Source organism: Cavia porcellus, unplaced genomic scaffold (assembly GCF_034190915.1).
Source record: "Cavia porcellus strain 051 isolate PalLab524CR breed Dunkin Hartley unplaced genomic scaffold, mCavPor4.1 scaffold_9, whole genome shotgun sequence".
Lineage (NCBI taxonomy): Eukaryota > Metazoa > Chordata > Mammalia > Rodentia > Caviidae > Cavia > Cavia porcellus.
In genome coordinates, this window is record NW_026947492.1 from 40,224,899 (window position 1) to 40,243,875 (window position 18,977).

Consider the following 18,977-nt stretch of genomic DNA (forward strand, 5'->3'; position numbering starts at 1 on the left):
CCTGAGTGCTGGGATTCCAGGAGTGCACCACCAGGCCAAGCTAAGAAATCTCACGACAGTCTAAAATTGAGGTGGTGGCATGGCTCCTGTTGGGAGGTTGTAGCCATAGGAATTGACATGGAAAATCAAACAAGTAATAAAACAATTTTAATGGGGAACCTGTGATAACTTGGACCCCGGTATAAAATCCAAGAAAGCAAGAAATTAAAATTTGAGAAGCAAAGGCTTTATTAGGTAAAATCCAGGCCTGGTGACGAGTCTCCGGGAGCCAATTTGGAGACTAATGCAATTAACACAATGTGTGACTGGGTACCGGGTCTTTTTGGGTAGGGAAGACCCAGGTTGTCAGGAGCTATTACCTCAGGCCTTTGTTTTATGGCCTTTAGGAAGTTAAAACTTAACCTAGTTAGATTTGAAGGGAGAAGGGGAGGGGAAGCAGCAGGTGGGCTTATACCTTAGAACAGAACTTAGGATAGCTAGGGGGGCTTAGGTTATAACATTCCCCTCTGATGTTGTGACTGAGGTCAAATCTTTGACCTAAAGATCTCAGGGGACAAGTTTATACACTTGTTTAACCATCATTAATTTTATGCTCTGCATCTAACGCCTGATATATGCAGTTAGCCTATTTACTATGCAGGGACCTAAAGTACTAACAGTAGAATCATAACAAGAGGACCGGCTACAGTCGTTATTATGTTTGTCATCCATGATGGGAAGCAGAACATTTGTTCTGCCCATCCCAAGTCTTTTTGGAGTTCGGCTAAATTTTGTTTTACCACCCAGACTTATTAGCATACAGGCAGCATTGCTCTCCTAAACTAAAGCCAAGCACAGTCCTCTTTTTTCGGCTAACAGGAGGTCTAGCCCTCTGTTATTTTGGAGAGCTACTTTAGCTAAGGAGTCAATTAAAAGCAGCATCGTTCCTGCAGTGCCACACAGATCTCTACTTGTTTTGCTGTTAGGAGATCTAGTCCCCTTCTGTTTTGGAGAACTACTTCAGCCAATGAGTCTATTTGGTCTTGAATGACCTGAATGGTACTAGATAATGCTTGCACATCACTAACAATCTGGCTGGAAGGTTGGACAGAAACCCCTACTCCTGTTGCCCCCATACCTAAGGCTCCTGATATCTCTAGGCCTACCACTAAGGAATAAATTGAATTGCCCTCTTTGAGTGGCCTGTGATGTAATCTAAACTAGGAATGGGGACAGGCTCATCCCCAGGTAGGATCTCTATATCAGGCAACAGGACAGCTGTTACACATATCCCTGTCCAGTTAGTTGGGAGGAAAGTATAGGCCATATTTCCTCCACAAATAAATACTTGTCCTTTGGCAGGATAAAGGGAGGCAGCAGGTGGGCTTATACCTTAGAACAGAACTTAGGATAGCTAGGGGGGCTTAGGTTATAACAGAACGTTAATTCACCATTGTCACAAAGAGATAGATGAACTGGGCCAAAACTCAGCAAAGAAATATCAGCACTGAGCCAAACCTGTGAACAAATGGACTGAGAAGATGTTTACAGAGTGTTTCCCTCAACAACATCAGAATGCACATTCTTCTCAGTAGCACTTGAGATGTTTTATGAAATAGACTATATACTAGCACCTAGACCATTCTAAGTAAATGCAAAGAAACTGAAATTATCCCATGCATATTAACCTACCATATTGCATTGAAATTGGAAATTAATGCAAAAGAAACTGCAAAACATCCATAAACACATGGAAATTAATTAACACCCTACTGAACAACCAATGGTCACAGATAAAATTGAAGAAGAAATTATAAAATATTAAGAAACAAACAAAAATGCTGATTGAACAAACTGGAACCTGTAAAATACAGTTAAAGCAGGCCTCGAGTGGATATTTTAGTGGTGAATTCTCACATCATGAAAACAGAATGAGCACAAATAAACAAGCTAATGTTGCACCTTAAGCTTCTAGAGAAAGAAGAGCAAATCAATCCCAAAGATCACAGGAAGGAGAAAAATACAAAGAACTGATCAGAAAACAAATGTAACTGAGACTACCAAAACAATCAGAAGAATTAAGGAAGCAAAGAATTCTTCTTTCAAAGAATACATCAAATTGATAAGCTGTTATCCAACCCTACCAAAAAAAGGAAAGAAAAGATGTAGGGAGCCATTGAAGCTGGAAACTGACCACACATGCAAAGCTGGAGCATGACCATTCCAAGAACAAAGAGCAACTGGGCGCCACCTGAAGAAGCTGATTCAGCCCATAAAGTGCCTACCCCCAAGGTAATCTGAAGAGTGGGTTGCTAGGACAACAGGGATTCCTGTGACATTAAGTTGTGAAAAGTTTTAAATAATGGGTCCTGCAGTGAGGAGCCAGCACCTTTCCTCCCATCTAGAGGCAAGGACTCCACAGACCAAGCTTTGTTTTTTCTTATTTTTCTCATCCTGTCTTGGTCCTTACCCCAAGTACATCAGGAGTCACTTGGGGCATGGCAAAAAGACTCCTATTCATGCCCTGAACAATGAAAAGAATGAAATCACTACAGATCCTATAGAAATTCAGAAAATCATCAATACCTACTTCAAAAATCCTTCTTCACGTAGGAGGGAAAAGAGAAAAGAAATGGTGTGATTCCTACGTACATGCCATTTATCAAAGCTGAATCAGGAAGATAGGCAAATTCTGAAAACCCCAATATCAGTTAATGAGAATGAAAATGTCAGTAAAATCCCATAGCAAAGAAAAGCTCAGATCCTGATGGATTCACTGCAGAGTTCTATAAGAAAGTTAGAAACAACTAAACACCCATACTCCTTAAACTATTTCATGACATTGAAAGGGAAGCAGTATTCCCAAATTCATTCCTGAAGGCAAGTCTTAACCCTGACACCAAAGTCAGAGAAATACCCAGAGACCTGTAAGCCAATCTCCCTAATAAACACAGTAGTAAAATTCCTCAGTAGAGATACTAGCAAAGAGAATGCAGCAAATCATCAAGAAGATTATATACCATGATCAAGAGGCATTTATGACAAGTATGTAGGTTCAAAATATGGGAAGCGATCCATGTGATACACATACAACAGAGCCAAAGAAATATCACATGATTATATCAATAGGTGCAGAAAATCTTTTGACAAAATCTACACTCGCTGATGACAAAAACAAAAATCTCTGTAGAAAATCATAATAGATGGTCAGTTCTTCAATACGATAAAATCCATTAATGACAAACCAGCAGACAACATCATGCTAAATGGCCAAACCAGTAAGCTTTCAACCTAAATTCAGGAACAAGACAAGGTTGTCCATTATCACCACTCCTACTCAGTACAGTGCTAGAAACACTAGCCAGATAATTTAGACAAGAGATAGAAATAAAAGAATAACAATAGGAAAGGTACACACGAAAATATCATTTGCAAATGACATGATGCTCTACATAGAGTATCTCCGAAAGTTTCACAGAAAGACTTCTAGGTTAAATAGCCAAATTCAGTAGCATAGCTGGATACAAAAACCCTTAGCATTCCTATATACAAACAAAAAAACTCACCAAGGAAATTAGGTAAACCACCCAATCATCAAAGCATCTATGTTGCTCTCATTGTTTTCTTTTGATTGGCTTTATGCTGTTTATTTTACTTGGTTTTGTTCCCTTTGAAAAAACATTTAAAAATACTATAAAATAAAAATAAATGCATCCAAAGCAGGACATAATTTGGAGCCCTGAATGGGCCACTGCCAGAGTGGGGACAGCCAGAGCCAAGCCTCTCTCCATGACTCAGCGCCATTCAGGGACTGCAGAGGGAGAGAACCCCCACCTCACCAAGGAAGCCATTCCCACCTGGGAACCATATCATTATTGTTTTGTGGAGTTTGGTTTTATTCTCTTTTGTTTTGTTTAATTATGCTAAATCTGATGGCATTAGCTGCTATTTAAAAGATAGCAAGACAGATTATGATAGTCATTTTGGATATACTACTGGTTGTTTTAAAGTCCTCTATTGCTTTCATTGTTTTGTTTTCATTGTTTGTATTCTATTCTGCTCTGTTGGATTCTTCCTATGTCTGAAAATATCTGCAGCTATTTTGAACACAACAAAAGACATTATGGTAATTATTGTTGATTTTGTAAGGTTTTGAAATCCTGTAGCACTAATGCCAGTTCATTTTGATTGGTATTATTCTGTTTTATTTTTCTTGCTTTTATCTTCTTAAAAATAAAAATTAAAAATTAAAAATGAGAGTCCAGTATCACTACTTCAGCAGAACTTCTTTGCCCTTTTGGCCATGGCCAGTCAGGTGACATCGCTGCTCTGGTCATGACGGCCTCCATAGTCAGCAATATATGCAAGGCTCCCATCTAACTTTTCTGTGGCTAAGACAGCGGCAGTAGGTCCATTCTGGTCTGGTGCTGACTGACCTTCATTGTTCCTGTCCTTGTGACATGGCTCCATGTGCCAGGACCCACCTTGTTTCCTTTTCCCTTTGTTCGACCAGGTTTTAGACATCTTTTCTTGCCAACAGCACCTAACTTCCATGTTGGTAAACTGGACGAGGCATCAACAGCACCATGGGCTGGGTGATTTGTAAAAGCGGGCTGGAGAGGCTACCACTTACTGATTGTGGCAGGCAGCTCAGGCTACAGGAGCAGGTCCTTCATGCCGGCCATCAGCAGTTCCGCATCTGGGCCATGGTACTGCACTGCGGACTTCACTGGCTGCGCACACATTTCAAGGACCACAGTTATTAAGTCTTGATAGTGACTTGTTCTGGCAGGTCACCTGGATTCTCCCAAAGCAGGCAAACATCTGTCACCAACCAATTTACACCATCTGATTATCTGCCTCTAGGTGTTGTGTTTTATTCGAAAAACAGGGCCCCATGATGAAAACTGGGGCAAGACCCAAGATGACAAACGGGGCAAGACGTCTTTTAATAGCTAGATCGTGGAAACACAAATGTCTATCAACTTGAGGAAGAGGAAAAAAGACATGTCTGTTTAGTCAGCCAAAAAGAGTAGTAAATTTTATCTTTTGTAGGGAAATTGAGAGTGTACTTACAATCAAAATAAGTCAGATTCACCGTGCAAACATCATATTGTCTACCTAATGTGAGGTTCTGAAAGTGTGATTAATATCCAAAATACAAGATAAATATTGTGAAATGAGAGGACACTGTTCAAAAGGAAAGATAAACTGGAATGAAGGAGAAAAACCAAAGACAAAGGAAAATTATAAACATGTACAAGGTAGTTAAAATAGTTCTACTATTAATTTCTTAGTTCATTTTTAAAAAGTTTATGCTAATATAGCTTAATCAGGTTTTAAACCTGTATCTTGTAATGTGAGCAACTAATTTGAAGATAGCAATATGTACTGTAGTATCCATTGTTACTTTCTTCTTAACTTTATTTAAGTATTTGTATCACTGTTTTTATTGTTCTTCTTCTTTGAAATAAAATGTAACCAGTGAGAGTAGAACCTATGGAATGGAATAAATGCAGCTTAATCAAATATAAACATTTGTTGAAATATCAGATCAAAGACATCAGCAAAATTAGACACAGTCTGAATCAGTGAGTTTTTTTTATATTGTGTGATGTAAACAAGCATGACTACCCAGAATATTTATGTTGTTATTTGCACAGATGTTATATATTCTGAATGGTTTTTCAAAGACAAAAAATTTTGAGGCTGAATGTGATGGTGCCTGCCTTCAATTCCGCACTCGGTAAGTTGAGGCAGGAGGATCGCTGAGAATGAGGCAACCTGGCTCTCAACTGAGTTCCAGGCTAGCATGAAATGCTCAGGGAAACCCTGTCTCAAAAAGACAACAAGAACAAAAGTGCCTCCTTTCATTGAATTCCATAAGTTTTGTCATATGTTATACCTGCAATTTCACGGAACTGTAGTTACTGCTTAATTTCTTTAATTTCCTCTGTGATCCAACGTTTGTTCAGCAGGGGCTTTTGTAATTTCCATGTGCTTGTGTAGTGTTGTGGTTTCCTTTGACACTGATTTACAATTTCATTGCACTATGTTCAGATAACATACATGAGATAATTTTAATTTCACTTCCTCTGCATTTATTTAAGCATGTTCTGTGGGTAATATGTGGTCTAGTTTGGAGAACATTGTCACAAACGTTTGGGATAAGTAGAGCCAATGAGGTTAGCATATTCTTCACTGCCATCCAACAGACATTTCTATAATGGAACAAAATACAATTTTTGTACTTTTCAAATTCACATGAATGGTTCTTTACAATTCCTCTGGAATCTAGTCTCATCAAAGTAGAGGAAAACTCTCATGGAAATTTCTGTCTGTTAAAGAAGGCCCAACACTTGGCAGGAAAACAGTGGATTCTATTAAAGACTAAAATACTGTCTACTATCTCAACCTTCCAAACTTTGCAGTGTTGAGACATAGTTTTACTTCTGACTTATTGGAACAAATGTAGACAGCTACATTTTTCAGTTCCATCTACCACCTAAATAAAAAAACAGAAAATAAGTCATTTTTGTCAACTGAATTGCAGTCAAAACAGAAATCACTCTCAGTGTGGTTTATGTAAACAGGTAATGGTTTCCAACCAAGCATATTATCCAGTTTTATCTTTTATTTTGTAGTTGACATAAAACAATAAAATGCTGCAGAATTTCATAAGAAGATGATAGAAGATTACCAACCGATATTATATTGCATATTGTTCAGTTCAAAATAGTTGCTCAGATGACCAGATAAGGGCATGAAAAAATTATCACACAAGATAAGCACTAAGAGTTCCTTTCAATGAAATAACAGAATGAGTTCCTTTCAATGAACTAACAGAATATATATATATATATAATATATACATAAATATATATTCATATGGAAGGGGAAAGTATATATATACATATACATATATATATATGTATATGTATATGTATATATATATTATTTTTTTCCACTTCCTTCTCTTCTCCTTTCCCCATCCTAGGTAGTCTTTCTTTCTGAGCAGATTCTAATAGCTAAATCTTGGAAACAATACAATTTTCTGTATGTAACAATGTTGTGTAAAGCAATCACACTGAATGGGAGAAGCGATTGTTGTGCTTACTAACTTGCTTTATATTGCCTCATTTCAAATAATTCATATGAGATGCTTTACTTTTTTATATTTGGAAACATCAAAGAAATTTGCAAACCTAAAACAGAATTCAAAGCACCATCAAGAACAATGCCTGAAACATTGAATTGACTGATGTGTTAAACACCCACACATAGATCTCTCTTACACACAACTGTAAGAGAGATACAGGCAAGGAAAAAAGGAAAAGAGACCAGTGAGTATGAGCATGGCCTTGGGCTCGATCCCCAGAACTACTAAAAGAAAACTGATACCAGCTAGAGAAAGGATTTTAAGTGAAAAAATGAAAGAAAAACTGAGCTATTACACAAAACTTGTTACAGATCACTTACAAAATAGCAAATGTTCACAAATGTGAGACGTCTGAGAGGAAAGATAACTCACAAAAAAAAAAAAAAAAAAAAACACTAAAGGACCAAGGAATGTGAAGAGATGTGCAGGATCACAGTTAACAGCAACGACATAATGAGATACCATTTCTCACCTATTTGCAATGCGTATAAAGGGATAAAAGCTGACAAGATCAAAATGAAGAAACCAGAGCTCTCCTACATAATGCTACTGGTGTTTGGAGAGCAATTTAACTGCCACAAGAAGAGTTGAAAATAAACATCATGCTAACCCATCTATTTTATCTCTATGTCCAAAGAAGTGTTAGAGGGTAAAAAACTGTAAAAAACTGTCTACTACAAAACTAGGAAGAATGAATACACTGAAATAGTACACCCATTTAGTAGACTGTCCCAATCACAATGACAAACATGCCACTCATCTATTTAGATGTGGATTCTTTAGGTTTTTATTATTACACATGTGCAAATGCATGAATTAGCAATGCTTTGCAAAAATCATTCATTGTTTTAATACACTGAAAAGAAATTTTTCAAAAGTATTCAGGACTTTACATTCCCAGAAGCACTGTGGATATCAAATCTGAAAACATGCTGTGGTTCCTCTCAGAGCCAAATTGAAGACCGCAATAGAACAAGCAGGAAAATGGACTGAAGGTTTCAATCATGTCATCATAGGCAGCTAAGTTAGACAGACGTGAATGACCAGGCAGATGGGGCTGGGCCCCCAGAGAGTCAGTGAAAAACCAGTACATCAGCATTTTGGCTGGAGATGGATCTGAAGAAGGCCAGGCCTCAAGATGAAGATGCTCTGGCCACGCTATGCGCCTCCCTAAGGGATAAGCAGTAACCTGGAGTCATTCCATAGTCAGCCCTGATGACTGGGGCCAGGAAGGTAAATGGAGAACTGGAGGGGAAGATGGCAGGTTGATTCTGGAGAAGTTCGCCACACTGGATTTTCCTGATATAAACTATATGAGAGGATGCTCAGTCCTCACCCTTGCTGAGAAGGGCTGCAGTTCTCTTCAGGGGAGTTCTTTTTCTTAACTGGAACTTCTCTTCCTGGCTCCATGAAGATCCCTCAGCCCAAGGGCACAGATCCTTCTTTCCACAGGCACAGACTTTCTAGCTTTCACTGTCAGCATTTGGGCCTCCTCAGTGTAGGTTCTTGATAAGACTTGCATGAGACATTGTTGTGGGCTCTCTGCCTCCAGCTAGACTCAGGGCGGGCATTGTCATGGGCTCCATGTCTTCAGCTGCACTAGTGAAGGACATCACTTTGGGATCCAAAGGATCAGATGAACACTTTGAGCCTCAAGTGCATGAAAAGTCCTCTTGCACAATTTACATTCGACCATTTTGGGTGAACACTAAAAAAGAATCTATAGATTAAGTGTCCCTATTAAATCTGTACTCTTACAAAACCTGACTAGAATATATGACTATTTCAGATTAAAAGACTGTCTCAGGCCACAATGCAAGGAGCTCCATCTACTGGCCCTCAAAATTTTCTCCAGATGAATGACAGGTTTCCTGGTTTGGGATCCCAAACCTGCATCCTAGGGATTCTCTCCTAGGCAGGAAAGTAGAAAGGCAGGGATGCCTGTTTCCCCCAGAGCTCTCTTGTGCACCGCGGGCAAGGAATTTCCTCACTACTCAAGCCTGGAAACAGTGGCTCAGCTTAGAAAACCACACAGGGCACCCTCTGATTGTACACTGCCTGATCATTGTACACACACCTATGACACACCTGCTCATAGATTTCTTGGGGCGCACTCCCCCCACATCCAATGCAGTTGCACACAGGATACCAGTGGCTTCAGAGTTGATCTCAGGTGAAGGAGCACAACTAGAAACAGACCACAGTGCACTGTCACAGGATCAGTCCTAAAGAAGCAGGAGGGCCCACTGCTGTGCACTCTGCACCCTGAAAAACCCTCCTAAGGACTTTACCGTATGGAGTTTGGGAAGAGTTTCCTGGCCCTACATGGTCTCCTCTTTACCCAAGCAGCAGCTTCCCACAGAGCCCAGTGATGCTCAGAGACCTAGTGCAGGAGTGAGCTGGGAAGCAGATCTGCATCCAAGCTCTACTGATGAGCGGAAAATAAAGATGCTGGTGCCCAGCCTGAGACACTTGTGATCAAGGAATAGGGAAAGAAATTAGGATCCTACACACAGAAGAAGGCTACGACAGGAGGGATCTGTGAATTCCTAGGAATATATCTAGATTTCAATGTATACAGAGCTGATAAAATGCAAAGAACTATTGCTGTCATTAGTTTCTCCAGGCTCACATGGAATTCCACAGTCACTCTGCTCTTGTAACTTCTGTAATTTAGTTTTAATTTTATTATAATTTTCAAAATTGAGTAACAATTTAAGTTAAAATTAATATACTGCACTTTTAAATGGAAAATATGATTGTTGTAGTCAGGGGTTCTACACAGAGAACAACTAGGATTAAGACATGGAATTTATAATATTTTTATAATGGCCACCAGAAGTTAACACAGGAAAATGCATGAAATCTATCTGCAACACCAAAGACATAGATTATTTTGTCAAGAGCCTAACCCCACAGCAATGTTCCACATGACTCCAGATAAAATCCCAGAGCTCAGGACAATGCCTCCCAGGAGTCCAACTGGAGGTCCAGAGCCCACAAGGACTCACGCCAGTCTCTTTTACGGATCCCTGCTGGGAACACCCAAGGATCAGCAGTGGAAGCCAAAAAGTCTATGCCAGCAGGATGAAGGAGCTGTGCTAGTGGGATGAGGGTTCTATGCTGGAGCCATGAAGTCACACTCACAACAAAGACCAGAGCTATCCTGAAAAGCACCACAGCCGTCCTCAGTGACACGGAGGCCCCAAGTTCCACCGACAATAAGCACTGTCAGCCTTACCTCGGGAAGCCAGCGTGACAAGTTCATCCTTGAGACCAAGCAGCACATGTCTTCCCCTCTGGAGCCAGGAAGCAATGCTCCATGTGAGGACCAAAGCTTCTCCAGAACCAACAGCTCAGACAGCAACTTGTAGGAGAACTCACAATGCCTTCTTAACACCTTAACCCTCAACACCTCCCTTCTTCTCCACCTCTTTATCCTGCCAACCCTCCTCATTTAGAGCATCTTAGCACAATGCATGCTGATGTAATCCAGCTGGCATTAAGTTGACCACCAGTTCTCAATCCATAACAATGATCAAGGCAGATGCTAGGGGATACAGATGACTTTCAGAACATGAAACCTGATCTAAGAACTGATTTCAGAGGACCTCAGCCAAGACCTGCAAAGAGCTTTTTCAATCAGTGGGACCACAGCACTGTGCACAGTGGCCACAGTGATTCACAGTAGCCAAAGAGGGGAAGAAGCCAGACTTCCACTAATGGATGAACAGAGAATGAAAATCTGGCATTGACATGGAATGCAGTATTAGGAGGCATAAAAGTTAAGGAAATCCTGACATTAGGAGCCTTCGTTCATTATACTAAGTCAAACCAGCCAGAGGCAACAAAACACAACAAATCAAAAGCCCAAAAGTCTCAGTCCACTTGTGTGAGGTGCATAACAGTCAAATGAAAGAAAAACTAAAATAAATAATGGACAACAGAAGTTGGGACAGAGACAAATTGGGAGTCATTGGTTAATGTACAGGATTCTAGTTTGTCAGTATTAAAAACTTTTGAAGATGAATGCTGACAGTTATAGAGTACAATATCATTAAGGCCACTAAAGTACACAGATAAACATTAAAGTTTGTTACATACACTTCACCCCCACAGAAATTTTGAAAATCCAATATACATGGGTAGTATGTTTTACGATGGCTGTGCCTGCATTGTAAAATTTACATTTAGTGTTCAAAGTAATCCTACGTACATTTGGTCTCTAGTGCTTTGTCAGGTACTGAGGCTCATCTTTCCTGTATCCCTTTTGCATGGTAAGATTTGACCCATTTTGTAATTTCTTTTCTTTCTGAAACACTGTGCTTCCCATGTATCACTGTTTATACAAATCTGATTTTAAACATTTTTAAAGTATTATACTGCATTGCATTACAGATATACAGAGGAATAATATTTTGTTCATTTTTTGGTGGTGCTAGAAATCAAGACCTGGTTCTACTACTAGCTACATCCCCAGACAGCAATAACAAATTGATTAAACATCAGTAACAAGATAAAATACCCCAAGCCCCGAAATGCCAGCCAGATTTGGGTGATCAACTGTATCTCCTCAATGAGCCTTGGCTCCTGGGCCTGAGAAGCCATGTGTAACCACGGCAGTACTGCGAAGCTCTACTGACCCTCATAGGGCAGGGAAGCATTGAGTGGAATCCAGGATCAGTGAGGTCAGAGGTTTTCACAGATCCTCAGCATCCATCAGTGTGAGCTCGATTGACAGTGGGAGCCGAACCCACAGAACTGCAAGGGAAGTGTCCTGAGGGTGATAAGTAAAGAAGAGGTGTCCCTGGCATCTGGACTGCAGCCACATGCACACTAGCAATAGGCTGAGAGTTCCTGAATGGCCCTCCCTCCTCCTCTGGCAGCCTATGGGGCAGGAAGTTACACTGCAAGGGTCACTGGAAGCCTTAGTTGTCTTCAAGAAGAGAGCTTCACCTGTTCTGAGAAATGTGTCAGCCTTCACTGGGGGAACAAAATACAATGAAATGATAGCCCTGGTGTCAGAGACAGAACCACAGTGGGCACCCTGTTTCGTAGCCACAGAAACAGAGGATTAGCAGCACCCCTCGGTGGTGAACATGCCACAAGACAGCAAGCTGTGGCTCTGTGTAGTGTTGGACCCAGAGAAACTGAGTCAGTGGCACAGGGTCTCTGGCCACATCTGCTTAACCCAGGGTCCTGGAGGCCTGAGAGTGGTGCATTCCTGAAACTTCATCCAGCTGCCCAGGGTGGATGCTTTTGCTTGTGGTTTTCCTAGAGAACATTCTCGAAGGCATATGGATTTTAGGAGCAGAAAGTGGGAAAACTAAAGGATGACTCATCCTAATCTATCCAGGGTAGGCAAACTTGAAGTGGGGTGCACAGGGTTGTGGGAATCTAGTGGAGGCCACAAGAATTCAGGACAACAACCAGTAGCTGTTAAAGAAAACTAAGTCTCAGGGCGGGCTCCAGCAACAAAGATTCATCTTCTGGCAGGGGCTGATTCTCTAAACACAGAGGGGTGTGCCCTGGGCACACTGCCTGGAGTCCTTTGTCTCATTCAGCCCTGTTGACCCATGAGCCATGAATTTCCTAGGAAAGTGAGTTCATGTCTCTGCATGTTGAGGAATGCAAATCAGGGAACAAACCAGGAATCAAGGACTGGATCTGGATGGGCTTCTGGTAGCTGTTGATAAGGAATTCTCTGTTGGAGGAGGAGCACTGTCTCTTCACAGTAGGCAAGGGAGTGTGGGGCTGCTCCCAACGACTAGGTCCTCAGCATCACTGAGACTCAAGCCTGCCCCACTAGGCGGGAGCCTCTGTTGGGAGGGAAATCACTTCTGGTGAAAGTGCACCTTCCTCTCTGAGATCAGCTCCTGCCTAACAAGTACCCTGCATCCAGTGTGACCAGGTCTTGTCCAGGTTTCCATAACTCATAGTGCTCAGGTTGAAGGATGCGCACAAAAACAACCATGGAAAAGCTGACCCTCACCTCCCCACAGCTGCATGAAAAGCCACTTTACCATAATTGATCCACCAAAGTCTGCCAAAAATGATGGCCTCTGTGCAGTTGAAGCCATGATTGAAGCCAACATGGTAGCCATAGGGAAAGGTAGCCATGAATTCCCTGCCATCCTGAGTCATGCAGCTGAAGGGGATCCCATTGTACCTGAGTACTGTGGATGAGATGAGAGCCACCTTGTACCTCAGGAATGCTCTGTAGCCCTGAGAGCTGTCTGGGAAAAGCTCCTTGTCCAGCCTCTCCAGGAACAGGCCATGCTCTGGGGGCACTGCATACCAGGTTTCATCCTCCCCAAAGTGCAGGTAATTGATGCATGTCCTCCATGTGCCATGCAAATGTGATCTTCCACATGCCAAAGTACAGGTAGCGTGTGTTGACACTCTGGAGGAAGACTCTACAGTCCTGCTCCACCAGATCCAGAACGGTTCCCAGGTGCCCAAGGTTCCACTGCCTTGTGTTTTCATCAAACAAGTAACCACTGATGTCAGCACCATAAATTGGGGAACCACAGAGCAAATCTTCCAAGTATTTTCTCTTCATATTTTCAAAACTCTGGTGTGGAGGAGCCTGGTAGTTTGCACTGTTGGCCACATGCTGGTACTCCCCCATTGTCATGGCTTTCTTTCTTTTTTTTTTTTTTTTATCTTTTTGCTTTTTTATTGGTACTGGGAATCTAACCAACAATTGCCTGCTTTCAAGGCTTTCTTGCTTCTATGGTATTGGGTGAACACACCTGCCTGCCCAGAGATCACCTGCAGAGGCTTGTCTACAAGGAAGTCACTGATATTTTCATATGAGTCTCTGCCTCTCTATTCCTTGGGAGGAATGACCTTGGCTTGGCTAGCTCTGTGACCACCCCAGGATTCCATGTAGGTATTATATTTGCTGAAATTTGCAAAATCTTCCATGGCTGCCCAGAAGGTCATGACTGTGGACATTGGTTTCTGGGTGCCAGACTGCTCAGGCTCCATCCCTGCAATGTTAGCAGCACCACCAAGAGCACTGCCCAAGTACCTAGGTGGGTGCAGACTTGAGTGATACCTGAAAGTAAATAATTTCCTCTCCCCCCTTTTTTTCTCCTGCTCTTAGGTGCTTTGATTTATGTAAGATTCAGAAAGTCAGATATGCTCGTTTGATGGAAAGGAATTGTATTTTACATGTAGTAATTCACCAACATTTCTTTCTGTTTAAAATGAAGTCTGAAAATAAATGAAAAAAGAAAGGAAAATAAATGCATTGTTTAACTCAGAAGCTGGAGAAATGGACATCAGAAACAATTATGTTCCAAAATTAAACATATGCAGGAAAAACTGTAACACCTTATACCAAATGGGGTCATAGAAAAAAATCCACGGCATTATAGCAATCAATTTGTCAGTCACTATATACATGCATACATATATACACATATATACACATACATGCAACATGACTAAGTTGATTTTTTTTATTAGTTGATTGAAAAGAATGATTTGTGCTTATACTGTTCCATCAGTTTTTCTTGCATATATCTTTTAATCCAAGCAACTAGTTCATTTTTTGTTTCTTTGTTTGTGTTTTAGTGCTACTAAGAATAAAACAAACTTGCACTTGTCAGGCAGGAACATATGCCACTGAACTAAGTACTTCCCCCCAATCAATAAAAAGCTAACACTATACAATATATTAACCATTGCTAATCCCCTATTATCTTGATTTGAAATTCTATGTCATTATTTTTATTGTTTCTTCTCTTTAAAATAAAAAAAAATCAAGAGCAACAGAAATGACAGCTACTGCGAGAAACCATGGAAACTACATAATGTATTCCTGGAGGATCAGTTGATCAAAAACTTAGAGAATAAATTTTAAGTTCTTAGAATGAAAAGACAATGAGAGCACAGCATTCCCAGACATATGGGAAACAATGAGAGCAGTAACCAGGTGCAAAGTTAGAGCCGTAAATGCACACATTAAAAGCATGGAATGCTACCAAATCATGTGATGATGCATGTCAAGGTTCTAGAAAAACAAGAACAATCCAAATTTGAAACCAGCACAAGCAAAGACATTGAAAGGTTAGAGTAGAAATTAATGAAATTGTTGGCATGGCATTGTGGCACACACCTATAATCCCAGCATTAGGGAGGCTGAAGCAGGAGAATTGTTTCCAACTTCAGGCCAGCCTAGGCTATAAAGCAAGCACAAGACTACTGTGTAAATACAAAACATCAATGCAACAAAGACTTATTTCTTCTGAAACATGAACAAAATTGATGAACATTTATTTAAATTTACTATAACGAAGAAAGAAAAAAATAGCTATGAAATTAGAAAGCAAAAAGTCATTCACACACTCCTGTGATCACAGCAGACAGGAAGCTGAGGCAGAGGATTGTTTGGAATTCAAGACCAACCTGGACTATAGTGACTTCAAGACCAGTCTGAATCATATAGGAAGACCCTGCCCCATATCATCCACACCCCCCCTCCCAAAACCCAAATCAATCAACACACTTCCCGTGTGCCAGCTATTAACTCACTGAGAAATTCATCAGGGTAACCATGGTATTCACAGTATATTCAAAAAGTAAACAAATAGACAACAACAAAAGAAAGAGAGAGACAGAGAGTGAGACAGAGAGTGAGAGAGAGAGGGAGGGAGGGAGAGAGATAAGATTAATAAAAAGCACCTGCCTAGGAATGAACATTCCCAAGGGAGGGAAGGCCCACCATGTCTTAGTTGCATTTCTCCTTGCTGAGACCAAATACCTGACACCCAAAGTAAAGGAGGAATTGCTTGGGCTCCCATTTGGTAGTTTTCAGGCCTTGTCAGCTGACTCCAAGGGAGGCTGAGGCTGCAGATGGGCATCAGAGAGGAGAACTAGACCTTGGCAAAGTAGGGCAGGCAGAAGGCAGCGGGCAGGGAAGTAGCCAGCAGCAGGTGACCCTGCAGCCCTCTTGGATAGCGCTCACAGGGAGGAGGGCGGGGCTGCCCATTGTGCACTCACAGACTTGTGCCAAACCAGGCAGTGGACAAATTTAGTAAGCACACACCCTTAATCCCAGCATCTCCCCTGCAATGCCTGTCTGCCACCACCCTGCCTGGGAGCCAGCCAGTTATGGAAGGAAACCTCTCCACAATGTGAGCTAAATAAACCTTTTCTTCGTTAACTTTGGGTGTTCAATATTTCATTTCAGGGATGAGAAAAGCAAGTAAAACTGAATTTGATACCAGAGCCAGGCCGATGACACACCCCTATAATCCCAGCACTCCAGAGACTGCATCAAGAAGATCAGCATGTGTTCCAGATGAGCCTGGGTTAAATTGTGAGCTTCAGTCCAGCCTGTACTGTAGAGTGAAACCCCTTCTCTAAATAAATACATAAAGTAAAATACCCCTCAACAAAGTGGTACCAGGGTAGAGGGGGCCTGGATATGACTTTTCCTGAGCATGTGATACAGGAGTCTTTGGAAAGTATTGTGTAAAGAATTTGGAAAGGACCAAAGATGCCAGCTGAAAAAGCAACACTGGAATTTGGTAGGTGGCATTTGAGGGGGATTCCCGTCAGTGCTCAGAAGACCAGGGAGACAATCAAGCCCAGGCTTGGGAGATTTCTGCTGGGAGAGAGGACTTCAATGGCTTTTGGACTCCAGACAATGAGTGTTCTTGACTTGGCAGAAAGTATGTTTGCATTTTACTCATGTCCAGAGACTTTAACTGAGGTGGGATTAAGTGGGGGCAAACTAATTAATCTGGTAGAGGACATTTCTCTGTCTCTCTTTCTATTTTTCTCTGTCCCCCCCTCCACATCTCTATCTTTTTGTTGTTATTTTGTTTCCTTTGTGAGATGAGATCTACCTCTGTAGTTCAAGCTGCACTGAATTTCACAGTGTGGCTCACATGGGCCTCAAACTTTCCTGCCTAATCCTCCAGAGTGCTGGGATTCCAGGAGTGCACCACCAGGCCAAGCTAAGAAATCTCAAGACAGTCTAAAATTGAGGTGGTGGCATGGCTGCTGTTGGGAGGTTGTAGCCATAGGAATTGACATGGAAAATCAAACGAGTAATAAAACAATTTTAATGGGCAACCTTAATTCACCATTGTCACAAAGAGATAGATGAACTGGGCGAAAACTCAGCAAAGAAATATCAGCACTGAGCCAAAACTGTGAACAAATGGACTGAGAAGATGTTTACAGAGTGTTTCCCTCAACAACATCAGAATGCACATTCTTCTCAGCAGCACTTGAGATGTTTTATGAAATAGACTATATACTAGCACCCACACCATTCTAAGTAAATGCAAAGGAACTGAAATTATCCCATGCATATTAACCTACCATACTGCACTGAAATTGGAAATTAATGCAAAAGAAACTGCAAAACATCCATAAACACATGGAAATTAATTAACACCCTACTGAACAACCAATGGTCACAGATAAAATTGAAGAAGAAATTATAAAATATTAAGAATCAAACAAAAATGCTGATTGCACAAACTGGAACCTGTAAGATACAGTTAAAGCAGCCCTCGGGTGGATATTTTAGTGGTGAATTCTCACATCATGAAAACAGAATGAGCACAAATAAACAAGCTAATGTTGCACCTTAAGCTTCTAGAGAAAGAAGAGCAAATCAATCCCAAAGATCACAGGAAGGAGAAAAATACAAAGAACTGATCAGAAAAAAAATGTAATTGAGACTACCAAAACAATCAAAAGAATTAAGGAAGCAAAGAGTTCTTCTTTCAAAGAATATATCAAATTGATAAGCTGTTATCCAACCCTACCAAAAAAAGGAAAGAAAAGATGTAGGGAGCCATTGAAGCTGGAAACTGACCACACATGCAAAGCTGGAGCATGACCATTCCAAGAACAAAGAGCAACTGGGCGCCTCCTGAAGAAGCTGATTCAGCCCATAAAGTGCCTACCCTCAAGGTAATCTGAAGAGTGGGTTGCTAGGACAACGGGGATTCCTGTGACATTAAGTTGTGAAAAGTTTTAAATAATGGGTCCTGCAGTGAGGAGCCAGCACCTTTCCTCCCATCAAGAGGCAAGGACTCCACCAGACCAAGCTTTGTTCTTTCTTATTTTTCTCATCCTGTCTTGGTCCTTACCCCAAGTACATCAGGAGTCGCTTGGGGCATGGCAAAAAGACTCCTATTCATGCCCTGAACAATGAAAAGAATGAAATCACTACAGATCCTATAGAAATTCAGAAAATCATCAATACCTACTTCAAAAATCCTTCTTCACATAGGAGGGAAAAGAGAAAAGAAATGGTGTGATTCCTAGGTACATGCCAGTTATCAAAGCTGAATCAGGAAGATAGGCAAATTCTGAAAACCCCAATATCAGTTAATGAGATAGAAAATGTCAATAAAATCCCATCGCAAAGCAAAGCTCAGATCCTGATGGATTCACTGCAGAGTTCTATAAGGTTAGAAACAACTTAACACCCATACTCCTTAAACTATTTCATGACATTGAAAGGGAAGCAGTATTCCCAAATTCATTCCTGAAGGCAAGTCTCACCCTGACACCAAAGTCAGAGAAATACCCAAAGAGACCTGTAAGCCAATCTCCCTAATAAACACAGTAGTAAAATTCCTCAATAGAGATACTAGCAAAGAGAATGCAGCAAATCATCAAGAAGATTGTATACAATGATCAAGTGGCATTTATGACAAGTATGTAGGTTCAAAATATGGGAAGCGATCCATGTGATACACATACAACAGAGCCAAAGAAATATCACATGATTATATCAATAGGTGCAGAAAATCTTTTGACAAAATCTACACTCGCTGATGACAAAAACAAAAATCTCTGT

General features: G+C 41.0%; 1 pseudogene; it reads right to left on the reverse strand.

Moving 5' to 3' along the window:
• Nucleotides 1–13,007: 13,007 nt before the first annotated feature.
• Nucleotides 13,008–14,100, reverse strand: LOC100714497 (lysine-specific demethylase 4D-like; annotated as a pseudogene).
• Nucleotides 14,101–18,977: the final 4,877 nt, after the last annotated feature.